The sequence below is a fragment of the Aotus nancymaae genome, unplaced genomic scaffold (genome assembly GCF_030222135.1).
Source record: "Aotus nancymaae isolate 86718 unplaced genomic scaffold, 86718_ANA_hifiasm-v0.15.2.pri h1tg000016l, whole genome shotgun sequence".
Taxonomy (NCBI): Eukaryota; Metazoa; Chordata; class Mammalia; order Primates; family Aotidae; genus Aotus; species Aotus nancymaae.
In genome coordinates, this window is record NW_026988428.1 from 79,255,316 (window position 1) to 79,265,488 (window position 10,173).

At 39.6% G+C, this 10,173-nt stretch overlaps 1 pseudogene; it reads left to right on the forward strand.

Moving 5' to 3' along the window:
* The first annotated feature begins 6,779 nt into the window (after positions 1–6,779).
* LOC135275352 (small ribosomal subunit protein uS7m-like) lies at positions 6,780–8,958 on the forward strand (annotated as a pseudogene).
* Positions 8,959–10,173: the final 1,215 nt, after the last annotated feature.

Genomic DNA, 10,173 nt, shown 5'->3' on the forward strand with positions numbered 1-10,173 from the left:
AACATGGTGAAACCCCGTCTCTACTAAAAATACAAAAAAGTTAGCTGGGCATAGTGGCACGTGCCTGTAATCCCAGCTACTCGGGAGGCTGAGGCAGGAGAATTGCCTGAACCCAGGAGGCGGAGGTTGCGGTGAGCCGAGATAGCGTCATTGCACTCCAGCCTGGGTAACAAGAGCGAAACTCCGACTCAAAAAAAAAAAAAAAAAAAAGAATAATGTAAGCTACATATGAAGAAATTATACAGAATGCATCACAGAAGGGGAAAGAAGAAATAATAAACATTAAGAGATATGGAATAATAAACATTAAGAGATATGGAATATAGAGAATGTTAAGATATTATTCATGTATAATCAGAGTCCCAGAATGAGAGACTACAAAGAATGGAGTAAAGTCAAGAGAAGAAGAGACAATAGCTAACCATGTTCCAAGGTTAATATAGGACCTGAATCTACAAAACGAGGAAGTCCTGACTATGTACAGGTATCAAGTAGGATACCTGAAAAGAAAATGAAATAGAGGCATTACATATACATGTATCACGTAAGATACATGAAAAAAAGCAAACCAATAGAAACGACAGTGAAATTGCAAAACACCAGAAGAAAGGCAATCTTAAAAGCATGGGCAAGGGGAATATTATCTACAAAAGAAAAGCAAGTAGACTGAATAATTTTCAACAGCAATAATGGCAGCCAGCAGACAGTGGAATATCTTCAAAATGCTGAGTGAAAATAACTGTCAACCTATAATGTAGTGTCCAGAAGCATTCTATTTTCAGAACAAAAGTGGACTTAAGACATTTTTGGATGAAAACTATTCTTTTTACCACCTTCACTAGATAAACTTCTGAAATATACTTTCAGATGAAGGAAAGTGACCCAGTAGGAAATACTGGAATACAAGAAACAATGGTGAACAAATAAGTTAATAAACATTTGCGTTAATATAAAGAAGCCTGGTCTGTATAAAATAATATTAATAATATGAAATTTGTGAGGTTCAAAAGACACAATTTAAATGCTGGAGAATAACTTACAAGTCAGAAGGAGGATAATCAGGGTTAAATCGTTCTGAGGTTCTTGAATTGGTTTGAGGAGGTTAACGCATTAATTTTAAGTGTCCTTATGAAAAATATTCACAATAGGATTTTAAGACAAATGATCCATATGGTACTTCACAACCTCCATTTTACAGGTAAACACACACACATACACACACACACACACACACACACCTGTCATAAATCGTAGAGTTAGTATGTGATGAAATTGAGATTTAAATTCAAGCAGAGAACATGGCTTTGACCATTATGCTCTACAATATCTTAAAAACTCTAAAAGAATGCAAATGAGATGTAGAAATTCCAAACCAGTAGAGGAAGGGAAAAAGAATAAGATGTAAACAAATATTAACAATCAGTCTTCCTCTGTATGCCATAAAAAAGCGAGAAAAAAAGTAGAAGAAAAGGAGAGACAAAGAAAGATAGAAGGTAAAGACTGAGAAGAGAAACAGTCAAACACGTAAATAATCACAATACAAATGGACCAAACTCTCTAGTTAAAAGACAGAGTCAAAGCAGTTTTTAAAGATATAGCTGTATGTTACTTACAAAGATAAGAACGTGGAAAGCTTAAGATATATCAATTATAATAATTAAAAGAAAGTTGATATAGCTATGTTGACATCACATGCAATGGACTTCAAGATAAAACAGCATTATTGTGGCTAGAAAACATCGTCACATAAGGATAAAATCTAGAAGAGGAAATTGAAAAACTTATCATGGTGTAGCTATTGCCACACCCATTCAACCACTGTTAAGTTATTGATCTCTCTCTCTACGTATATCTATCTCTATCTCTCTCAAGATAGATAGATAGATAGATTACTTATATAGAGACCTAGATCAATATATATATAATCATATAATATATATGTAGCATATAGCAATTAGAGAACACACATCTCAACAAACCCATAAGAAATATTTGTAAAAATTAACCAGCATACCTTAACACATTTCTGAGAATTTGCATCATCTAGAAAAGGGTTAAAAACATTTTTATGTAAAGGACTTGATAGCAAAAGTTAAGGTTTTTCTGGTCAATGCTCTCTGTTGCAACTACACAACTCTGCCCCTGTGTAGCTCAACAGCAGCCATAGATAATACATAAGCAAATGACCTTCACTATGTTCCAATTAATGTAAGACACAGTAAATTCAAATTTTAGCTGATTTTTACACACCTCAAAATAGTATCCTCCTTTTGTGTTGTTTGACCATTTAAAAGGTACCAACCATTCTTAGCTTGCCAACTGTAGAAACACAGGTGACAGGCCAAATGTGGACCATAGGGTAGTGAGTCACTGACCTCTGATCCCGACTCATCTCTGTCTGTAAGACAGTAGAGTTAGAAATCAATAGCAGACCAACTTTTTAAACATTTAAGTTTAAAATGAATTTTTAAGTAATTATACATTTTAATTTAAAGATTAATTTAAATGGAATTTAAAAACAGACGCCTGGCCGGGCACGGTGGCTCATGCCTGTAATCCCAGCACTTTGGGAGGCCAAGGCAGGTGGATCACGAGGTCAGGAGTTTGAGACCAGCCTGAACAACACAGTGAAACACCATGTCGACTAAAAATACAAAAATTAGCTGGGAGTAGTGGTGCACACCTGTAATCCCAGCCACTCAGGAGGCTGAGACAGGAGAATAGCTTGAACCCAGGAGGTGGACATTACAGTGAGCAGAAATTTCACCACTGCACTCCAGCCTGAACAACAGAGTGAGACTCCATCTCAAAAAAAAAAAAAAGACTCCCAATAATGTATGAAATCATAATGAAGAAATCATAATGATAAAATTTACAAATACGTAAAACTGCAAGAAAGGGAAATAAATTCTCATATATTCTGTTAACAAAATATTCTATAGCAGTGAACATAAGGAAACAACCACTATGTTCCACAGTATAGATTACTCTTAGAAACAAAGTTGAGTGAAATCACAGAAGATTATGCATAATAAGATACCTTTTTTTACAAAACTCAGAAAAGCATAACTAAATGATTTAGTTGTGGTCTCAAAATCCTGACCTCATGATCAGCACGCCTCAGCCTCCCAAAGTGCTGGGATTGCAGGCGTGAGCCACCGTGCCCAGCCCATAGGTGCTCATCTCAATTATCATTCTTGTTCCTCTGAGGAGGAGAAGTTGTGGAATTGGATACAGTCGGGAGGAGTTTAATGCAGGGAGACAACCAGGCCTAGGGAAAGGCTAAAAGCGTGAGACAGAATGACAGAAGAAGGACAATGGAATTGTTGCTCTGATTTGTGGTCAAAGTGCTCCAGTCACATTCTCTTATTTACCTGGACTGAGGTCATCAGAATGCCTCATTGCCTATTATCACTGACCTTTGAATGACTGACGAGCTCCATAGATTAAAACAAACAAACAAACAACAACAACAAAAAAAACTCCTTTCTGAAAAAGACCACAGATACTCTGTTTCCAATTTTAAATGTGAAAGTTTATTTTTATGAAAAGGTTGATTTCCTCCAGAAATTTTAATGTTCTGTATAACTGAGGGAAATTTAATTTTAGAATTTGAGAGTTATTGATCCATTTACTAGTAACAGCTGAATGTTCTTTAAAATGCAAAAGAGACATTTGTTTTATCTTTTTGAGGAAATGGTGCTGTTTGTTCTGCAGAACTGGAAATTTGCCATTTACAAAGCACTTATCTCGCTATTTACAGCTTTTTCTAATCAAATCTATTTTATTTTCCTACTTGTGCCTAAGCAAAAAAAAAAATGCAGATGAGAATTAAAAGGGAAGAAAATAAAATAACTGTTGGCGGGGGGAACCTTCAAAAAACTATTTAAAATTATAGTAGAGCTTTAAAATGGAATTCTAGTATACAATTGAGAAGAATGAGGTGGTGACATTAACTACTAGCTTGGATAGACAGCAAGATAGATATTTATTAAGGTGGGGGGGAGACATTCTTCCAGTATTTTTATGGGGGAGAGGGTGACGGTGTAATAGGAGTTACTTTCACTATTTCAGTGGTTAATTTATTTCTATAATTGAATTTTAAGCCATGGACCTGTATTATTTTGTAGCAGAGAAAATTTAACTTAGTAATATTTTATTACTCATTGTGAATGTTGCATGTTTCTCAATTCTTTACTCATGCTAGAACTCAGGCAGATTTTTAAAACTTCCACCCCTAATGTCCAAAGTTGCATTTTTGTATCTTTAGGATTGCTGAGCTAGAATAATCCTTGGGCTATTTAACAATTCCCCCGGGTAAGCTCATTGGCATTGCAAACACAGACACTGTTTCCTTTAGTTGGCACCCAAACTTTCTTCTTACTTAACAGCAGAATCCTCAGCAGAGAAAAGAAAACTCCTATTGCAAATTTGGAAAGTTTTAAAATGCAAATTCACATTTATCTATAGCTATCTCACTGAGCTCACTTATACTCAAGGTAACTCCGGCAACCTTAAAGATCATTTTCCTGATCACGGCACAGAAATCCCAGTTTTGTTTTTACTGTTGTTGTTTTTTAATCAGAAATTCATTGGTTGCTAAGAAATTCCAATTTGGACAAGGCAAGAGCAAATATATCCCTCAGTTTTCTGTTTTTTCGGGTTTTCTTTTTTTTTTTTGAGACAGAGTTTCACTCTGTTGCCCAGGCTGGAGTACAATGGTGTGATATCGGCTCACAGCAATCTCCGCCTCCAGGGTTCAAACGATACTTCAGCCTCAGCCTCTCAAGTAGCTGGGACTATAGGCGCATGCCACCATGCCCAGCTAAGTGTTGTATTTTTAGTAGAAACGGGATTTCACCATATTGGCCAGGCTGGTCTTGAACTCCTGACCTCGTGATCTACCCGCCTTGGCCTCCCAAAGTGCTGGGATTACAGGCGTGAGCCACTCTGTGCCTGCCCTATCCCTCAGATTTTAAATGTAACTTCATCTTAAAGGACTCAGAAACACATACACAACCCCCAGTACACACAGAGAGAGAGATACTCTCATCATTCTGGGCATTCATGACTATACTACAGACATACACAATCTCTAAAGTATACTAGAAAAACTTGTTCATTTTCCAAAAACACTAAAAGTTTCCTATCACTTTGATGAACACTTTTTTAAGATGCAAAACTTTCAAAGCATTTTCTACACTTTATTGTATGAAGGATGCACTTCTTTCTTTCTTTCTTTTTTTTTTTTTTTTTGAGACAGAGTCTTAGTCTGCCACCCAGGCTGGAGTGCAGTGGCACAATCTTGGCTCACTGCAACCTCCACCTCCTGAGCTCAGGCGATTCTCCTGCCTCAGCCTCCCAAGTAACTGGGATTACAGGCGTGCACCACCACACATGGCTACTTTTTGTATTTTTAGTAGAGACAGAGTTTTTTCATATTGGCAAGGCTGGTCTTGAACTCCTGACCTCAAGAGATCTACCCGCCTCGGCCTCCCAAAGTGCTGGGATTACAGGGCGTGAAGCACTGCGCCTGGCTGAGGGATGTATTTCTGATCTCATTAATCACACTTACCATTCTGAGCATTCATGACTGCACTACAGAGGTACACAACCCTTTATCCAAAACCCTTGCAACCAGATGTTTTTAATTTTGTAAAGGGAACGTGGTGTTTATACCGTATATTCATCCCACCCCAAATAAGTTCTGTAATTAACACATTATTTCAGCAGCAAAACATATTCCCAAAAATTAGAATGAACTTCCTAAGTAGCCTCACATCAGTTCAGATAAGATTTGCTGCCGAACAAGTAGAAGATGAGTTAGGCTTTGCTACCAAATGGAATTTGAAAACAAGCTAACAACCCAAACCAACAAAATGAGTCTTTACATTTGCCACTGCAGGTAAGTCACTGCGCACTTGGGGTGCCTGACTTGTTTGTCTTGGATGTAGAGTCCATGGCTAACATTTTGAGGGCTTGAGGTCAGCTTCTCTAAGTCTTCCTGCCTCTTTGCAATCTGGCATCCTTCCATTAGTTTTGTTGCGATCATTTCCTCTGCCACCTTTCCTGTTCTGTTAATTTATTACTTTTAATCTGCTGTGAGTTATGAAATAGATACCAAATTTATAATTATGCATGAAATTAGAGTAAGTAGGTTTTACATAAGAAACTCAAAAGTTGTTTTATAATAAGATACATAAACATTGCTCATATTCATGATAAAACCTATTTCAACAATTTAAAGGCTTTTTTGTTTGCTAGTGATTCGCACCTGTATTTGCAATTTTTGAGATTCTTATATTAAAAAAAAAAAAAAACCCACTCTCTGCTTTAAGAAAAAAAGAGAGAGATTCATTGTCTAATTTTATGATGTCATCTATTTTCAGGATCTGATATCTTATAAAACCATATTATTGTAATATATGCATATGTGACATTTTGGTTATCGAAAATTAAGCTAAGGTTTAAAACTTATTCACTCTAGCACGAAAAAGGTTATGATAATAAAGAGTGAAGTATTTGTAAAATCTTAGAAGTAGAATCTCAGCGTGACTTTTGTAAACAATAAAAGTCAATTACCATTATTTTTATTATCATTCAATTTGCAGTCCTTCCATATTCTGTCCCTGCCTTATGCATTTATCCTCCTTTGTTACTGCTCAGTATGAGCCTTTCCACAGCCCCAGCATGTGGAGCCCTTCAGAGGCAAAGCCCACACAGGCCATACTTACCACTGCGACACATAAGAAATCTGAGGAGGAGTAGATGGGTCGAGAATGGAAATCAACACAGGAAAGTCCAAGACTCAAGGTTTCAGGAGGGAAGTAGCCAAAGCTGGTCAAACATCAGTACAGAGTGCCAAGAGGGTGAAGTGATGAAAGCCCTACTCCAGAAGAGTACTGGGAGCAGTAAGAACTAAGAAACCCAATCAGGTGACTCAAGCATAAGAAAGAATCTTGAGGGCCTCTGACTCACCCATTTAGCAAAGGTCCAAGTAACTGCCAAGCACAGGGATGGGCCCTGGAGGTAAAAAAAAAAAAAGTACAAAATGGTCCCCACCCTTCAGGGTATGCAGTGTTAGCAGTTAGACATAAATACCAACAACCATATACCATGTCATAATAGTACAATTTAATACCAGGCACTATCTGAGCAGAGGGAAATGAGTGCCTGATGCTGCTATGCAAAACCAAGAGTGACATCACAGAGACTTGCTGTGCTTCCTTTCACTGAATGGCTTCCAAGTTCCATGCTGCCCTCCAGCTCTCTGAGGTGCTTCCATCACAGCCCCTTAGCACTTGCTCTTCCCTTGCCCGAGGGCGCTCTTCCAGATTGCTACACTGCTCACTCCGTTCAGGACTCAGCTCAAGTGCCACATTATCAGAAAAGATTTCTCTGACCAACTGCCCTATTTAAATTATACTCCTACCCTGCCTAAACACACACACACACACACACACACACACACACACGCACACGTGCACTCTCTCTCCTTTCTCTCTCTCTCCCTATTGTATTACATTGCTTTTTTTATCACAGCACCTATCACAATCTGAAGATCTTGTTCAATTATTTATTGTCTGTTTCCCTCATGTAAATTCTGTGAGAGCAGGGATATCTGTCAGATTTGTTTATTGCTATAGATCCCCAGTGCTGGGCAGAGTTTAATGAATGAATAAGGAGAAATTTCAGCTGAGTTATGAAGAACATGTAGCAGTTTATCAAGGGAATGGGCAGGAGGTGGAGGCAGGAACACAGAATGTACATAAGCACGAATAACAAGGAGTCAAAGCACTGTTAAAGGAATTTAAAGACAGAAATAAAATAATCTGTTCCTGGCACACAGTGTGTTTATATTACATGTTATTTAATAAACGAGTGAATGTGTGAATAAATGGTTGAACTAATAAACAAGGTTGTGCTTTAGAAAGTGTGTAAGGGTGCAGGCCTGGCGCTGCGTGCGCGGTGGGCTGTCTTGAAGCTTGCAGGGCTAAATCAGGTGAGGTGGAACTGCAACAGTCCTGAATTCAGAGATCCCCAGATTGATAAGGAACATTATGGCAAGCCAGTGGCTGAAGTAACTGAGGAGAAGTATCATCAGGAGCTCAAAGAGACTCAGCTCATCAAAGCTGCTCCAATAACAATAACAAGCTCTGTGTTCAAAGACCCTATAATCAGTAAATTCATCACCATGATGATGAAGGGGAAAACAAAGTACTAGCCCAGATCCCGCATGACTCAGATTCTGGAAGCTATGAAAGGGCAGCAGTTTGAGAAGTACCATGATGCTTCTGCAGGGGAACAGCTAACCATTGAATGCAACCCCTATACCAGTGGTCCCCTAACCTTTCAGAAACTGGTTTCCACAGGCAGGGGAGAGGGGGTCGACGGGAGGGGGGATGAAGGGGATTGAAGATTTCATCAGGCATTGGATTCTCATAAGGGGTGTGCAACCTAGATCTCTGCATGTGCAGTTCACGATAGGGATCGTGCACCTGGGAGAATCTAATGCTGCTGCTGATCTGACAGGAGCAGAGGTCAGGCAGTTATGCTGGTTGCTCACCTTGCTTGCTCGCCACTCACCTCCTGCTGGTGACCTGGTTTCTAACAGGCCATGAAACTTACCACGGGTTCGTGGCCTGGGGGTTGGGAACTCCTGTCCTACACTGTCTTCCACTAGGCAGTGAAAAACTGTGAGCCTGTGATTGGGCTGGTACCCATCTTCACAGGAGGCCATTTCTCCTGGGTCCCTGTATCCTTACTCTACCGATGTCACCACTTCCTGGCCATAAAGTGGATGATCACTAAGTGGCACCAAGGAATGCTGACGCCAGCCAGAGAAGCTGTCACATGGGCTGCTGGAGGCTTTTTACAACCAGGGCCCCATGATCGAGCGGAAGCATGACATGCACAAGATGGCCAAGGCCAACCTTGGCCCACCACGGCTGGTGGTAGAGGTTCCAGAAGGAGCCCAGGGCCCTCCGCTGCAAGAAATACTGTGAGCCACTGCCACTTTGAAAAATGCGTGTGGGTTAAAAATGTAGTTCCTTTTTAGGGGTCGGCAGGCCTCATGAGAAGGATGGAGCAGCGTGATTATTGCCTGGTAATCTTTCTTTCTTTGAGGCTAAAATTTGCTCTCTCTGTACCCATGTTTTTGTAAAGAGAGAGCACGTTGTCTTGGAAATGTCCTCCTAGAAACTTAGGACCCAGGTTTCTCTTCCCTCAGCTTGGGATGGACCTTTCGATGATATAAAAGGAAGCAGTTTTAGCTATTAGAAAAGATTTATTAGAAAATTCTCACACTAAACTGGTATAGCATGTGGTACAGTACTACCATTCACTGAAACTGTCTGGAGGGGGAAAAAAGAAAGTGTATAAGGATAGATTGATGGAATAGAAGATAGGAAGTAAAGAAACCTCAAAGCCTGGTCTTCTATAAAGAGAAAAATAGGGTTCCAAAATGGCTTTAGCCCCTTCCCTGCCCCAACTCCACAGAAAACCAAAAACCAATATATAGTGCTGAGATTATCAGTAGCAATATACAGAACTCAAATATAAGGAGGAGATGGTTCCTGAGACCACAGAAAAGTGAAGCAATTCAGCAGATGGTAAGAAAATCAGATGCCCATATCCAGCACACCCTTCCTCCTTCCTGGCACCAAAAATGTGGAAAATTTCCCTTACTCCTGGTTTCTATACTGGAAAAAGTGAGATCGAGGTGAGCAACAAGCTTCTCCACCATCTCGGGTTCCCTAGCAGGAAACCTGTCTTGCCTCAAACCACAGGAAGCATACAGAGCGATGTAGGTAGAAATATCCCTGAGGGCAGCCAGACACAAGGAAGGGAAGTGTAACTACCATTCCCAACCCTGGAGACTCTGCTCTTTAACTCTGCTCTGTAAGAAAATGCCAAATCAGAGAGGCCAATCAGCAGCACCTGCAGCATGAGGTACATTCCACAGGTTGGTTCCCCTAGGCACAAACCCACAGGTACATTCCACAGGTTGATTCCCTAGGCACAAACCCCTAACCAGTTTTTCCACACTAATGAGTTATCTTCTTTCAGACCTTTCTCACTGAAGATAGGCTATGTGAAAGTACACAGTCAAATAATTAAAAAGAAAAAGGAATGAAAAGGAACAGAGATCACCCACAAGATACAGAAAATTAC